Source organism: Caretta caretta, chromosome 13, assembly GCF_965140235.1.
Source record: "Caretta caretta isolate rCarCar2 chromosome 13, rCarCar1.hap1, whole genome shotgun sequence".
NCBI lineage: Eukaryota > Metazoa > Chordata > Testudines > Cheloniidae > Caretta > Caretta caretta.
In genome coordinates this window covers 16,465,786-16,482,326 of record NC_134218.1, presented here as the reverse complement: position 1 = coordinate 16,482,326, position 16,541 = coordinate 16,465,786, and the positions used below count along the sequence as shown (strand labels likewise).

Below are 16,541 nucleotides of genomic sequence, written 5' to 3'. Positions count from 1 at the left end.
CTGGATCTATGCAGGAAATAGCCCGACTTGATTATGTAAAGAGTTGTCACTTTGGATGGGCTAGCACCAGCAGGAGAGTGAATTTGTGTGGGGGGGTGGAGGGTGAGAAAACCTGGATTTGTGCTGGAAATGGCCCACCTGTTGATCACTTTAGATAAGCTATTACCAGCAGGACAGTGGGGTGGGAGGAGGTATTGTTTCATATTCTCTGTGTGTATATAAAGTCTGCTGCAGTTTCCACGGTATACATCTGATGAAGTGAGCTGTAGCTCATGAAAGCTCATGCTCAAATAAATTGGTTAGTCTCTAAGGTGCCACAAGTACTCCTTTTCTTTTTGCAAGTCCTCTTCATCTTCCTAGTGTTACACTGAGAGGCACTGGGGACTGCTTAGATCATAAACCTCTGAGACTGAGCGTGAATGGACCCTTCAGTTAACATAACTGTTAGGATAAGTTAATCAGACTGCCTCATCTCAGAGAAAAAAGGGGGTTGTGAACCTGCCCAGGATTTTTTGGACTGTATGGGCAGAAGGGTTTTGCTGGGTACTGGTTCTTTTGGGAGAGGGAGGAAGACAGGGGCAAAGGCAGGACACAAAACATAGAGACAAATAGCTGGAAGGAGCAGCTGAAAGTACTGTGTTTACCCTGGCCTGGAAAAAACCTAGGGAGACATTTTGGGTCAGGAGTGTAGGAGGAAAAGAATTGGTGCTGCAAGCAAAAAGCAATTTCCTGCTATTTGATTCCTCCTGGGTTCCAAGACACAGGACTTTGTACTTTCTTTGTAAATCAACAAAACTGCATCAGAGAAATACCTCAATTGCATCAGGTTCTACTCCCAGTTGAAACATCCCCAGAGCCTGGAGTTTGGCTAGATGCTCAGGTCAAAAAGGGGCATCATTCTTGCATTGTTCTGCCCCACCCTATTCAACAAGCGCCAGATCTCTGGTGGGAGATGGCAACATTTCAAATCTGGTGAGGGAAGTGATGCCTGATGGTCCCCAAAAAGCTTTGGGATGATTTGGCTGGCAAAGATTTGTACAAATGTAAGATATTACTACTATTATTGCCCATCCATTGCCCTAGAATTGGCTATGCCCTAGGACGGGGGGGGGTAAACTATGGCCTGTGGGTTGGATCCGCCCCATCAGGGCTTTGGATCTGGCCCGCGGGATTGCCATCCCCGTGGTGCCGCAGGCCCTGTGCTGCTCCCGGAAGCGGCAGGCACCACGTCCCTGTGGCCCCTGGTGACAGATAGAGGGCTCCATGCGCTGCCCTTGCCTACAGACACTGCCCCCCCACAGCTCCCATTGGCCGGGAATGGGGAGCCCCCCTGCCACACCCCGAATCCCTCCTGCATCCCAACTCCCTGCCCTGAGCCCCCTGCCACATCCCGCACCCTTCCTTACACCCCTGCCGTAAGCCCCCTCCCACACTCTGCACCCCCTCCTGCACCTCAACCCCCTGCCCTTAGCCTCCTCGTACACCCTGCACCCCTCCTCCACCCCAACCCCGTGCCCTGAGCCCCTTCCTGAACACTGCACCCCCTCCGACACCCTGCACTCCCTCCAGCACCTCAGCACCCTGCCCCAGCCCCAGCCCCACATTCATGGTCCTGCATGCAATTTCCCCACCCAGATATAGCCCTTGGGCCAAAAAGTTTGCGCACCCTTGCCCTAGGATGTAATAAGATCTCCAAACTAAGTAGGATGAAGCCTGGAGAATAAGAAGCTCTCAAAGACCCAAGGTGCTGTAAGAAATGGTGTAGGTCGCTCCATAGACAGCATTTTCCCCTCTGCCAGTCAGTCAATGCTGCACTCTTGCCCCACTATGGTGTTAGGGAGTGCTGTTACTCAAGTGCCTTTTAGCATTAGATGGTAATCCAATGCCCTGGCCACTTATCACTATTAAAGATCCTTTGGCATATTTCACAAGGTTAGGTTGTTCACCCCCGTATAGGTATTTATATTCTGCCTCCTTAAATTTCTCTGGTCGTTTCCACTGGTTGTGATATTATCCACTTCCTCCCAAAAATGCTGTGTGAGGTTGCAAGTGCAGAATGGCTGCAGAGCAGTTGTATCCCAAATGCTGCCGTATTTCAGAGCCAGAAGTAGCTCTTGTACATCCTGGCTGTGGTTTGGATCAGTGTAATTTATATAGCAGTAGCACTCAGGGGCCTTGCACAGGGTTCAGGGCCCCACTGGGGTAGGCAGTGTCCAAACACCCACGTCTCACAGTCCAGGAGAAAAGGGGGAGGTGGGGGGGAATTCTGGCTGAAAGCTATTATGAAGCAGTTTTTAATTTCAGAAAGTCCTGTTGTCTAAAATATAGAGCCAGATTCTCAGCTGGTGCAATTAGAGAGGCTGGCACTCAGGAGGTCGCTGCCATTAGGAAGGATCAGTCATGGTGCTTAAAACAGCCATAATTATTATTTCTACTCATGCCCTTGTGGAGAAAAGGTCTTTAAAGAGAGAGAGAGCAAGCAGCTGTATCTTCTAGTTTGTGGAGCCAGGGACAGTGACCCACTGTACTGCATAGCTGAACTTAATCAATGGCAGTCTGGTGACTGCTGACAGAAAATGTTCATCCAGTTCAAACACTGCCACAGACCCTTGATCCTTGCAGTTCAGGTCAGTCAATGATGCAGGTGGCTATAAAAGGTTGCATCCGTACAGGAGTTTTCCACAAGGGAGAGAGCATGCAAGATGCCTTGCCTCATTCTGTGTCCTGCTCCCGTGCGAGGGGGCCAGTCACAGAGGCTGTCAAAAAGGGAGGAGGAGGTGGGGCCATGACCAACCAATTCCCAGCTGCACTGGGATGGGACACAGTGGAGAGCATACATCCCTCCCCCCTTCAGGTTGGAGAGCTCCAGAACGCCTCCCAGGGTTCTCACTGGGAGCGTGCAGCTTCGTGCTGACTTGTACCAGAGCTGTCCCAAAGTTACAATCAGAGCTTCCATCAGTGGCTCATGACCAATGCAAACAGCAGCCACAGTGAAGCATTTTGTATAGTTCAGTTTTGAAATGTTCCATTGTACAGCATATGCATTCCAAGATAGGGTCGATGTTACATCCATAGAAACGCATCGGTAATTCTCTATGGGGAAGGAATTCATATTTGTTTTCTTTTATTAAATAAATGTAGAGCTCAGGAATGTGAAAGAACAGCTCTCTTGGCTGGAGCCAGGAATACTGTGGGCACCTTCCTCTGACAGCTCTCTAGTGCACCCCAGCTCTACCTGACCCCACACACCTTTAAGTCTATGCAAAATGGCACAGTGTATTTATACCTGCTCCTGTATTTTCCACTCCATGCATCTTATGAAGTGGGTTCTAGCCTACAAAAGCTTATGCCCAAATAAATTAGTTAGTCTCTAAGGTGCCACAAGAACTCCTCATCGTTTTTGTTTTTTTCTGCTGTGTGCGCAAAAGTGCATTCATCTCACCAGGGATAAGACTGAGACAGCAAACATTTAAGAGGAGGAGGCTTGTTTCTCCTTCCTACTTGCAGGTGAGAAGAGTATCATGGGAGAAAAAGCAGCCCAGGAACTGGGGGGGGGGGAGGGGAAATGTATGAAAGTAACTCCTTGAACCTACTGGGGGCTTTGTGCCTGCACTGTAGTGTTTGTTTTGCTGAATTCAGTGAGCAGGCGCATGGAAATACCATTCTGTTCACTGCCCTTAGAACAGGGGGACCTGGGTCAAGTTAATCGCTACTGGCATTCCAGCTGGGCAGGTAACCTCAGCCACTCGTGACACTTTGTATGTCACTTGCTATCACATTAGTGAAAGGGAACACCAGGGGTTTCCAACCAGGCTACAAAGGAAAAGCTCAGCAAGAGTCAGCTGCCGAGTTGGTTGGCTCTGTGCATGGCGAGTCAGCCATAGGCACCTGAGACGTGGTATTCTCTAGTGGATGAAACTTCTCTTTGCCTTGGCTTTCCCCCAGCTTCTTCCTTTGTCATAGCATCACATGTCAGTGTTAATGATTGATGTTAAACCAACAAGTGCACGTTAGGGCAAATCTTATCAAAGTGATCTTCTAAAAAGCACCAAGCACATGTCAGGTCGTGCAGTGGTTTGGATAGAAGAAGGACCTGCCTGAACTTTTTCTGGTTTTTGGTATCAGCTGTGACTTTAAGCAGAGGCACCATCTAGTTGTCAAGTTCCAAGATAGTTCTAGGGTAGTCATGTGGTACAGGCCACTGGAATCAGTGGATATGGCCCTATTCTATGGCAAGGTTGTTGATATTCAAGGCCCCCTGGCCCAGATCAGTGAGCTGGGGCTGGGAAGAGCATTTTCCTCTCTTACTGTTACTTCCACTGTAGCCCATGATTGTACCTCTTTTCCCATAGGACTGACTTTACTAACAGTAGTAGAGTTATTTTCAAGTCAAGTCATTATGTTAAAGCTCTATGGGTCAAGCCTTGTGGCTCATATACACACCATGGTTGTCAGTTACTCTGATAACACTCTGAAGTCAAGGACCTCAAGATTCAGCCTGATGTTAATTGGAAGTGGATCTGAATCAAAACCCCCAGATTTCAAATAGCCCTAAGCTTCAGGGACGTTTGAAATCTGAAGCCAGATCTAAACACTGTGGTTTGAACCAGTGTCTGTTAATATTGTTTATTGACAAAACTATGGCAGAAACTGGACTTTAAGGAACCTGCTTTGATTGTAAGCTCTTTAAGGTAGGGACACACCACACATTTGTATGGTACCCATAAAAATGGGAGCCCATTTCAGATTGTGGCATCTGGATGTTACCATAATAATCCTTGTAATAGTTAGTAAATAGAAATGATACATGAGCACAACTGGAAAATTCACCTGATTTCCATTACAACCTTGAAAATCAGACCAGCTTTGTCAAAAAGGCTTCATAAGGTTCAAAGACTTTTCAAGTGAATCTGGCAGTGGTTTCAAGTGAGACTGGTGTAAGGAATCTGTGACTGCAAATGGTACATACAGACACCATGGTTGTTAGTGGATCTTTCAGCACCAAAGACTCAACTAGGGACAGCTTGCTACTTAGCTGTGGGGCAGCCACTAGCTAGGGCAAGACTCAACCCAAGTCTGAGGTCCATGGCAGTTCAAGGCCCACTGGGGTGTCATTCTCTAATTTAATCCATGGAGAAATACCGACAGACTCCCATGGTTATCAGCCCTCAGGATCCCACAACTTTGAGCTTCAAGACCCACAAGTCCCTACTACCTTTCTAGATCAAGCTGTAGGGCTTCAGTTTTAATGCTGTGGGTCCTGGGTTTTATCCTCACTGAAACCTGTGATGCATTTATAGATTGTGGCCTTGAGAATTATAATTGTTTCAGAACAATGCAGATTTGGAGCTTTCTAGATATCAATTCTACATAGCTTTACCACTCTATTCTTTACTCTCTGCAGGTTTTCATACCAAACCCAACACCCTGGAATCTGAGCACCTACACATGAAAGCAGTGGAAGTTAGTACTTGTTGTCACAGATTAGTCACGAAGGCGCACATGCAGTTTGTGCATACAAGTATACCTAACCAATTCTGAAAAGCCAAATCTGATCTGTACCTCACTTATGTATCAAACCAGTCTGCATAATAGCATAAACAGTACAACTCCCCCCCTCCCCCCCCACACCACCCCAAATCTATCCCTGCAGGGCAAAGACCGTTACAAAGTTCTGAAACACAGAACAATTCATTTCACTGTATCAGTTTTGCAGACTGCTTTCATCTTAGCCCATTTAGATATAACAGGTATCAGAGAAACTTGGTGGAACAATGATAATTAATGAGACATGGTAATACCAGGGTACGCAATATACAGAAATGACAGAGTAGATCACGTTGGTTTGGGAATGATATAATATGTGAAAGAGAGAGTCAAAGAGAATACAAATCTAAATGAATCAAACTGTACCACAGAATCTCTGTGGATAGAAATCCCATGCTTGAATTAGAAGAGTATAGCAGTAGGAATATACTACTGACCAGGATGACTGTAAAACCTTCGGGGAGAGTAGAGAGGCTACAAAAGCAGAAAACCCAATAATAATAAGGGATTTCAACTATCACCTTATTGACCGGGAACATGTCATCTCAGGACGGGATGCAGAGATAAAATTTCTAGACTCCATTAAGGACTGCTTCTTGGAGCAGCTAGTCCTGGAACCCACAAGGGGAGAAGCGATTCTTCATTTAGTCCTAAGTGGTGTATAGGATCTGGTCCAAGACATGAATATAGCAGAACTGCTCAGTAATAACAACCATAATGTAATTAAATTTAACATCTTTGTAGGGGAGGAAATACCAAAGAAACCCACCACAGTAGCATTTAACTTCAAAAAGGGGAACAACACAAAAATGAGGATGCTAGATAAATGGAAATTAAAAGGAACAGTCACAAGAATTAAATGCCTGCAAGCTGCAACGTCTGCATGGGAACTTTAAAAAAAAAAAGGATCATAATAGAGGCTCAGACTATATGTATACCCCAAATTAAAAAAAAACAAAAACACACACAGTAAGCAGACCAAAAAAATTCCACCATGGCTAAACAGAGTAAAAGAGGCAGAGACAAAAAGACTAAGAATTGGAAGTCAGATCCTACCGAGAAAAATAGGAAGGAACAAATTCTGGTAAGTCAAGTATAAAAGTCTAATTAGGCTGGCCAAAAAAGAATTTGAAGAGCAACAAGCAAAAAACACCACAAAAACTAAAAGCAATTTTTGTAAGAACATTAGAAGAAGGAAGCCTGCCAATCAGTGGGGCCACTGGACGACTGAGGTGGTAAAGGAGCACTCAAGGAAGACAAGGCTGTTACAGAGAAGCTAAATGAATTATTTGGATGAGTCTTCACTGCAGAGGATGTGAGGAAGATTCTCACATTTTAGCCATTCTTTTTAGCTGACAGATCTAAGGAGCTGTCCCAAAATGAGGTGTCAATAGAGGAAGTTTTGGAACAAATTGATAAATTACAAGATTAAACAGTAATAAGTCACCAGAAGCAGATGGTATTCACCCAAAAATAGTATGAAGGAAATCAAATATGAAATTGGAGAACTGTGGTATGTAATCTATTGCTTAAATCAGCCTCTGTACCAGATGACTGGCAGATAGCTAATGTAATGCCTGTTTTTAAAATAAAAAGGCTCCAGAGGCAATCCTGCCAATTACAGGCTGGTAAACCTAACTTCAGTATTAAGCAAAGTGGTTGAAACTCTAGTAAAGAACAGAATCATCAGACCCAGATGAACACGATATGTTGTGGAAGAGTTAACCTGGCTTTTTGTAAAGGGAAATCATGCCTCACTAATCTATTAGAATCCTTTGAGGGGGGTCAACAAACATGTGGACAAGGGTGATCCAGTGGATATAGTGTCCTTGGACTTTCAGAAAGCCTTTGACAACTTCCCTCACCAAAGGAGCTTCAGCAAAGGACGGAATCATGGGCTAAAGGGGAAAGTTCTCAAGTGGATCAGAAACTAGTTAAAAGATAAGAAACAAAGGGTAGGAATAAATGGTCTATTTTAAGACTGGAGATGGGTAAATAGCGGGTCCCCCAAGGATCTGTACTGGGACTGATGCTGTTCACCACCTATTCATAAATTATCTGGAAAAAAAGGGGTAAACAAGGAGGTGGCAGAGTTTATAGCCGATACAAAAATTACTCAGGATAGTTAAGCTCAAAACTGACTGAAGAGTTACACAGGGATCTCACAAAACTGGGTGACTAGGCAACAAAATGGCAGATGAAATTCAATGTTGATAAATGCAAAGTAATACATGTTGGCAAACATCATCCCAACTATGCATACAAAATGATGGGGTCTAAATTAGCAGTCACCACTCAAGAAAGATCTTGGAGTCATCATGGATAGTTCTCTGAAAACATCTGCTCAATATGCAGCAGCAGTCAAAAAAGCTAACCGGATGTTAGGAGCCATTAGAAAGGGATAGATAATGAAACAAAATATCTTAGGGACACTATATAAAACCATGTTATGCCCACACCTTGTATACTGTGTGCAGTTCCGGTCACCCCATCTCAAAAAAGATGTTAGAATTGGAAAAATATAGAGAGGAGAGCAAGAAAAATAAGGGGTATGGAACAGCTTCCACATGACGAGAGATTAAAAAAAGACTAGCACTGATCAACTTAGGAAAGAGCTGACAAAGGAGGGAATATGATAGAGGTCTATAAAATCATGAATGGTGTGGAGAAAGTAAATAAAGTGTTATTTAACCCTTCATGCAACACAAGAATGAGGGATCACCTGATGAAGTTACTGGGCAGCAGATTTAAAAACCATAAGGAAGTACTTCTTCACACAACACACAATCAACCTGTGGAACTCATTGATGTTGAAGGCCAAAAGTATAACTGGGTTCAAAAAAGAATTGGGTAAATTCATGTAGAATAAATCCATTAATGGCGATTAGCCAGAATGGGCACGGACACAAGCCCATGCTCTGAGTGTCCCTAAAACTCTGCCTGACAGAAGCTGGGAATGGACAACAGGGGATGGATCACTTGATAAATTCCTCTGCTCTGCTCATTCCCTCAGAAACATCTGGCACAGGCCTCTGTTAGAAGACAGGATACTGAGCTAGATGGACACTTGGTCTGACCCAGAATGGCCGTTCTAATGTTCTTCTAGCTCTTTTTCTGCATGGTTGGCTATAGTGTTGCATTTGTTTTTTAAAGTGGGTGTATGTTCAAGAGAGGTGCCAAACTAAAAGCCCTGTAAGACTGGATCCCCCTACTTATCCATAGAAGAGGCATGGCACAAGAGGTGGCAGGACAGGGTTCCCCAGCATATCAGTTTGCCACAATCCTGAATAGGAAGAAACCACTTCTGGCCTTAAGATCTATGAAAAAGCCTCTAGAAGGGACCATTGTGATCATCTAGTCTGACTTCAGGGATGTCCTGTGGCTGGGTTATACAGAAGTAATTCCTGCTTCAGTTCAATAGGCTGAACTAGAGCAGATATTTTAGGAAGACATCCAGTCTCAATTTAATTTACCGGTGATGGAAAATCGATCAGAACCCTTGGTAAGTTGTTCCAGTTAATTACCCAATGTGCACCCCATTTCAAACCTAAAATTTGTCTAGCTTCAGCTATTGGATCTTGTTATATGTTTGTCTGCTTGATAACAGAGGGCTGTTCCCCCAGGTAGGTACTTACAGACTGGGATCCCTGAACTTTCTCTTTGATAAGCTAAATAAATTGAGCTCCTTGAGTCTCTCTCTGAGGCATGTTTTCCAATCCTTTAAATCAGTTCCATGACTCCTCTCTGAACTCTCCAATTTTTCAACTTCCTTTTTGAAGCATGGACACCAGAACTGGACACAGTATTCCAGAGGCATGGCACCAGTACCAAAGGCAGAAGTAATATAACTCCCTGCTGTTATTCAATAGTCTCCTATTTATACATCCAAGGAATGCGTAAGTCCTTTTAGCACCAGCTTCACACCAGAAGCTCGTGTTCAGCTGATTATCCGGCAGGGCTTGCAACTCTTTTTCAGAGTCACTGCTTCCCAGGATAGATTTCCCCATCCTATAAGTGTGGCCTACATTCTTTGCTCCTAGATGTATGACCCTACATTGGGCTGTAATAGAAGTCTGTTTGCTTGTGTAGGCGGGGGAATAGTCCCGCTATTGTGGGGAACTTTCCTGGCTTCTGCACTAATCCGGAGAAGTGGGCTAGCGAAAGGATCTGAGTCCTTGCTGCCACTTCCTTTACCCAGTGGCCTCCCTGCCCTTGAGGGCTCCCCTTCCACTCTACTGTCTGGCAGAGTCCTCGTAACCCCAACAAGGCTGGGCCCAGGATTCCTGGGGGGCTCGACCCCCAACCCTGCTGTGGTCACCTAGGACAGGGGCTAGGGTGTCCCCACCCCGAGGTACTCTCTCTGCACTGGGTACTTCTCTGACCCACTGACCATTACATACAAGTTAAAGTTATTTAATCAACAATTAATTTTAAAAAGAATAAGGAAAAATAGGAAATGTTAAAGGAAACTCATCAACCCGCTCTGTGGCAGGGAACATCACAAACAGTGTCTCTGGAATGTCGGGGCAGTTCACAGTCTGTTCTTGTAAGTCCCAGGCCTTCTTCTCAGGCCCTGGCTGTGCTGCAGGGATGCTGTGGGTTGGACACTTGCTCTGGTGGTGGCCACATGCTCTCAGGCTCTAAGTGGTAGGACCCTTCTTCCCATTGTCGCCCTCGCCCTGTTGGGGTTACGATCCAAGCCTGGCCTGCAGAGCCTCTTGGCTGAGGCGTCTCCCTGTGCTGGGCCTGCTGCCCAGCGTCCCCCTCGGTCTCCCAACGCCAGACTGCTCCAGCCCCAGCTCCACTACTCGGTCTCTGCACTGCTGCTGCTGCTCTGCCTCCAGCTCCCTGGGCTGCTTCTTTGGCCCCTCTGGTTCTGGTTGCTGCAGCTCTGCTCCCAGGACAGGTCTGCTCTGCAGGCTGCTTCTGTGACTCTGCTCCCAGCACTGACCGGCTTTGTGGGCTGCTTTTCTGGCCCCTCTGGCTCTGGTTGCTGCAGCTCTGCTCCCAGGGCAAGTCTGCTCTCTCTGGGCTGTGCCTCTGGCTTTGGGGCTGCAGCTCTGCTCCCAGGACAGGGTCTGCTCTCTCTGGGCTGCTTTTCTGGTCCCTCTGGATCTGGCACAGCTCTGCTCTCCAGCTTAGCTTGGGCCCCTGCTTTCTCCTAGCTCGGACCCACTCTGTCTGACCCAGGCAAATCCAGCTCACAGGGAGGACGGGACCTCCCTGGCCTCCTGACTCCCTGATTAGCCTGCCCGCCCCGTCATTCAGGCTGACCTGGAGCATTGGCCTCTCCCCATTGTTCCTGGGGGCTGTCAGTCTCAGGGTCCTGGTTTCCCATAGACCCTTCCCCTTTTAGTACTGGGAGCTAGGCAACCAAAACACCCCCACTGAACGTTAGTAAGGGGGCAACAGTCCCCTTACACTTGTACCTAGTTTACCAGGGGATCAAGATCACTCCATATCAGCGATCACTCCCCCAATCTGTGTCTCATCTGCAAACTTTCTGAGGGTTTTTTTTTTTTTTTTTATGGCCTAAAAGAAAATATCTAGTGTAGGGCCTAGAAGCAGTCCCTGTGAGACCCCACTGAAACATACCTGCTTGGTTGCAATTCCCTGTTTGTAATATTTTGTGACCTCTCAGTTAGCTAGTTCATCATCCAGTTCACATGTGCCATATTTTATAATGTTCCAGTCAAAATGTTGCACAGTACCATGTCAAATGCGTCAGAAGTACATTCATATTTATTCATAGATTCCAAGGCCAGAAGAGGCCATTGTGATCATCTAGTCTGACCTCCTGCATAACAGGCCAGAGACCTTCCCCAAAATTACATCAATACTAGTTATTACCTTTATCAACCAAATTTGTAAGCTCATCAAAAATTGATATCAAGGTTAGTTTCACAAGATCTGTTTTCTATAAAACCATGTTGATTGGTATTAATCAAAAATACTCTCCTTAAATTCTTGATTAAGGTGGTCTGATATCAGCCACTCAGCAGCATATTAATGCCTAGGCCAGCAAATTTGCAGGGGCAGCAAATTTATACTAGCAGCCAGAGGCTGCTTCCCCCAGTGCCGGTTCGCGCCCTCTGCCCCCAGTCCCGCCCCAACTCCAGCCCTTCCCCACCCTCATTCCCTGCCCCCTCCCTGTCCCTATTGGTCCCCTTCCCCAAATCCCCGCCCCAGTCCTGCCTCCTCTCCTGAGCACACCATGTTTCCCCCCCTTCGCAAAGCTGTTTTGTGCACAAGCCCTGGCAGGGAGTGGGGAGAAGCAGGACCCGGCGGCGTGCTCAGGGGAGGAGGCGGAGACGGAGCGGAGGTGAGCTGGGGGGGGAGGGCGGCAATTATTTCTGGGCCTAGGGACAGCAAAATCATTAATCCACCACTGCAGCCACTCCATTATCTTTTCCAGGATCAGTGACAGGCTCACAGGCCTATAATTACCCAGGTCATCTCATTTACCCTTTTAAAAATATTGCCACAGCATTAGATTTCTTCTAGTCCTCTGGAACTTCCCTAGTGTTCCAAGTCTCATTAAAAATGAAGATCGATGGTCCAAGATTGCTCCTAGGCCAGCTCTTTTAAAAACACTTGGATGCAAGTTTTCCAGACCTGCGGATTTAAAAAAAATGTCTAACTTTAGTAGCTGCTGTTAGACAGCAGCCTTAGCTACTGTTGGAACGGAAAGTATTCCACCATCATATATGCTATGATAACATCATCGGGCTTTTCCACCCAAATACCAAGAGAAAGATTTATTGAACACTTCTGTCTTTTCTGGTCACAGATTTCTCTTTTTGTCCTTTGGCTTCCTCTCTCAGTTTTTAGCTTCTAATTTATATTCAATAGCTATCCACTTCCTCTTTTTTCCATTTGTTACACACTGTTGTATAGGTGAGGGGGTAGTCAAGCACACATTCATTCCCAGGCCTCTTTTCTGAGACTGATAGAGTCATAGAATATCAGGGTTGGAAGGGACCTCAGGAGGTCATCTAGTCCAACCCCTTGCTCAAAGCAGGGCCAATCCCCAATTTTTGTCCCAGATCCCTAAATGGCCCCCTCCAGGATTGAACTCACAACCCTGGGTTTAGCAGGCCAATGCTCTGGGTTTTAATCCAAGATGAGTGGCAGATTCATTGTAGGGGCCTGAGGAAGTCATAAGACTAGTTGTACTTTTGGCTTTAGAGTAACTGTAAAGTTAGGAAAAAGAAGGATTTAGATTATTATATATTATAAAAAAAAAACAAAAAAACCCAACAGATCTTACACCCAGTCAACATTTTCAAGATATTTTTGTTTTAAATATAAAAAACCTCTAAGCACAATGACTGTCAAACGGACGCAATTATTTTTGCACATTCTTGTATATATTAGCAAGTACACTCTAAGGGCTTGCTCCTGCTCCCATTAAAATCAATAGAAAAACTCCAATTAAGCTCAATGATGCAGGCTCAAACCCTGACTATCTACAATTCTAACTGGGTTCAGAGTGGCAGCCGTGTTAGTCTGTATCCGCAAAAACAACAGGAGCACCTGTGGCACCCCAGAAACCAACAAGTACAGGCCCCAGTTCACATCTTCCAAGCAAAATATTAAACCCACTCCTTTGACCTGCCCTTCCCACTGTAACACCGCATTTTAAAGACACTTCCCATTTAAAATACGTAGGATGACACCCTGGCGCCACTGAAGTCAATAGCAAAACTCCCATTGACTTCAGTGCGACCAAGATTTCACCCAAAAAGTTCACTGCCTGCAGGGAAGAGAGGTTGTGGGTGCCCTTAGGCTCATGCAAATCAGGCCATCATTTGGGAAGACCATCAGATATCATTGTGATGCAGGTTATATAAGAAGCTAGCTACGTAGACATAATGGAAATGGTGATTTACATAACATGGACTCACCTGTCCCCAGTGAACAGGATCAAGAACCATTCATTCCCCTTTTAGTAGGCCACAGAATAGCTAGTAAGTGGCAACGACCACCACTTAGTCAATACCCACCAACTAGATTAGAACCCATAACCTAGCTGCAAAAAGTTGTGTGTCCTATTACCAATCCAACTGAGCCATCCAGTCCCTAAGGAATGCTATGTTTTAATAAAACTGATTTATTCCATGAAGACTCTCTCATACCTAAAAGATTTTTATGGAAATTCTCACACATGAACTGAAACCACTGTAGTCGGAAGAGGGAAATTTGCAAACAGACCATAAAATTGTCTTTAATTAAAAAAATAAAATGGTAGACTTCAAATCCAGGCTAAACACTTGGCATCTGAGATAGGCAGAAGAGTCTGTTTAGTCTCCCCTAAACCACATCATCTCCTTTCATGACAAGGTAGCATTTCACTAGAGAGAGCAATCTAATATTTCCTTCCTCTTACCTTCCTCCCCACCCCCCACCTGATGCACAGCTCCTGTGCTGAGATAACAGAGCTTACACTGAGCGTCTGACTCGAAAGAAAGTAACTGTCAAACACACACTCCCTTCTGAACAGGAAGCTCAGTGAAACGTTCCTTGTGGTTTTAAGTTTCAGATCACGCTATCAGCTCCATAACATGGCACTTTGCATTAGGACACTGCAGAGGAAAAAGAAAACAAGCTATTTCCCATAACCTGACAGCTGAATACACTTAGGCCTTGTCTACATTAGAATTTCAGACCTGGTTGTAGCTGTACCCATGCAAACACCTAGCACAGACAATCTACACCAATGCAGCATGACTTGCACTGGTGCAGTTTACCTCAGTGCAAATCTGAGTTTATAGAGGTTTACCCTGTCTACAATAGGGCCAGCTGCACCCATGGCTGTAATCCCAGTGTGGACAAGGTCTTAAATGGACCGGAAATGATGTCTCTTCGTAATTATACCCGCAACACCCCGCACACCCATACGGACTATTTATCCATACTGTGCTTGAATTTAGCAAGCCAAGGGCCAAATCCTGCAGTCCTTAAGTTAAAGGGAGCCTGATTTTGCAAGATGGGGAGTGCCTCCTTCAGTACTGATTGCCATCAGCTGCAACTAAAGCCAATGGGAATGTTACCTGAATAAGAATTTGGGGGGCTTGATCATGTAGTCTTTAGTTCTGCTCCCAGTGGTTGCAGTAGGAGTTTAGCCTGAGTAAGCTCTGCATCACACCCTGCAGGATTTGGTCCATTAATTCTGATGGGAGTTTTGGGCAAGTAACAACTGCAGGATTGAGCCCTGTGTTACTATCCCATACTTTATTTTCAAAATAGAATTTCAAAGCACCATTACCAGCACTTGCTTCTTTCTTTGGGGTTTGTAGAGTTGTAGCAGCTGTCTTGGTCCCAGGATAGAAAGACAAGGTGGGTGAGGTAATATCTTTTATTGGAGCAGCTTCTGTTGGTGAAAGAAACAACCTTTTAGCTACACAGCGCTCTTTTTCCAATAAAATATATTAGCTCTCACACTTCATCTCTTTCTTTGGTGGCATTTTCATCTGTACAGGGAGGTCACTGGTTCTGCCAAATACAGCTCATTACTTTAGCAGTTAATCTAGCACTGTACTCTTTGTGAATGGCAAGAGCCCAAATTTCTTGCAACAAGTAAAGGAGTTTTCTCCTTTGGGAGTAGTGGCCTCCTGGAGAGAGGAAAAATGCAGAGTAGGAGAGTTTGGCTTTGCTCCATGCTGATACTGCATTATTTCCCTCGCAGTAGGCATGCAGAGAATGGGACACTTTTCAGGGCTTGCTCTGTGGGCAGCTAGCTTGGAATACTTAGCCTGCCATTCAGTACCAGCAGCAAGCAGCCAAAAATAGAAGCAGAGGTGGGAAATAATAGGCAGAAACCTGAAGAAAAGCCAAGCCATTTGAAAAAAGGCATGAGAACGGATTGCACTGTGGCTCAGGGAAAGGCACTGATCTTAGTGCTTCTATAGTTTTTCCTTGGTTCTCCCTATGCCCAGATAAAGCAGGCAGTAGTCACTGCAGAAGTGAAAAGGAAGGTAATAAAATGAATGTCTTGATGATCAAACAACAGAGTTGTTCTCAGATCTCAACCATCTCCTTATATCTCCTGGTGCTTGTATAACTTTTAGACATGCCAGAGTTCATCTCACACCGCCATGAATTAATACAATTCAAACACACATGGCTTATTTTGATAAGAGTATAACACAAGGCCACATGTTCCTCAGTAATGTGTCCAGCTGACTGAAGGGGAAAAACAAAACAAAAAACCCAACAACTAAAAAACCCAGCTCTGGCAGATCAGCTGAAGGGGGAAAATCCCTATTCTGGTCTGTTTAGGTTCTTAATCTATTACCACCCCTGGGAGATCAGAGGGCCTGTCTGTCCTGGAGATATTTGTAGCTCACCCAGAGCTAAATGCCTAATGTAGATGGCCTGCTCTCCTGTGACTTACCCCACTTTGAAGCCCATTTTACATCACAAAAAGGGGAGGAGGGGTTGTAGCAACATAGCTGCATCTGTGTACTAGTACAGATATCCACAGAGAAGCTTTGAGCATCTAAGCTTTCTTCTAGAGCAGTGGTTCTCAACCAGGGGTACACGTACCCCTGAGAGTACACAAGGTCTTCCAAGGGGTACATCAACTCATCTAGGTATCTGCCTAGTTTAACGAACAAGCTACATAAAATACACCAGAGAAGTCAGTATAAACTAAAATTTAATACAGATAATGACTTGTTTATACTGCTCTATATACTATATACACTGAAACATAAGCACAATATTTATAAACAATTGATTTATTTTATTATATGGTAAAAATGAGAAAGTCAGCAATTTGTCAGTAACAGTGTGCTGTGCCCCTTTTGTATTTATGTCTGATTTTGTAAGCAAGTAGTTTTTAAGTGAGGTGAAACTTGGGGTACGCAAAGACAAACCAGACTCCTGAAAGGGGTATAGTAGTCTGGAGAGGTTGAGAGCCACTGATCTAGAGTATGATTAGAATAGTCTGCTTGTGGGAGGAAAACACTCTCTGATTCTTTTAAAAGTGG

The 16,541-nt window shown here is 45.0% G+C and overlaps 1 long non-coding RNA gene across 8 annotated transcripts in view; it reads right to left on the bottom strand.

Moving 5' to 3' along the window:
• The window catches only part of LOC142068813 (uncharacterized), a 202,512-nt gene that overhangs the window by 136,403 nt on the left and 49,568 nt on the right, over positions 1-16,541 (bottom strand). For 7 of the 8 annotated variants that reach the window (XR_012664703.1, XR_012664702.1, XR_012664704.1 and 4 more), the window contains 2 exons: positions 14,816-14,920; positions 12,013-12,162 (listed from right to left, as the gene is read on the bottom strand). This is a non-coding gene — a long non-coding RNA (uncharacterized LOC142068813). The remainder of the gene's footprint in view (positions 1-12,012; positions 12,163-14,815; positions 14,921-16,541) is intronic. The other variant, XR_012664709.1, reaches the window with a different exon arrangement.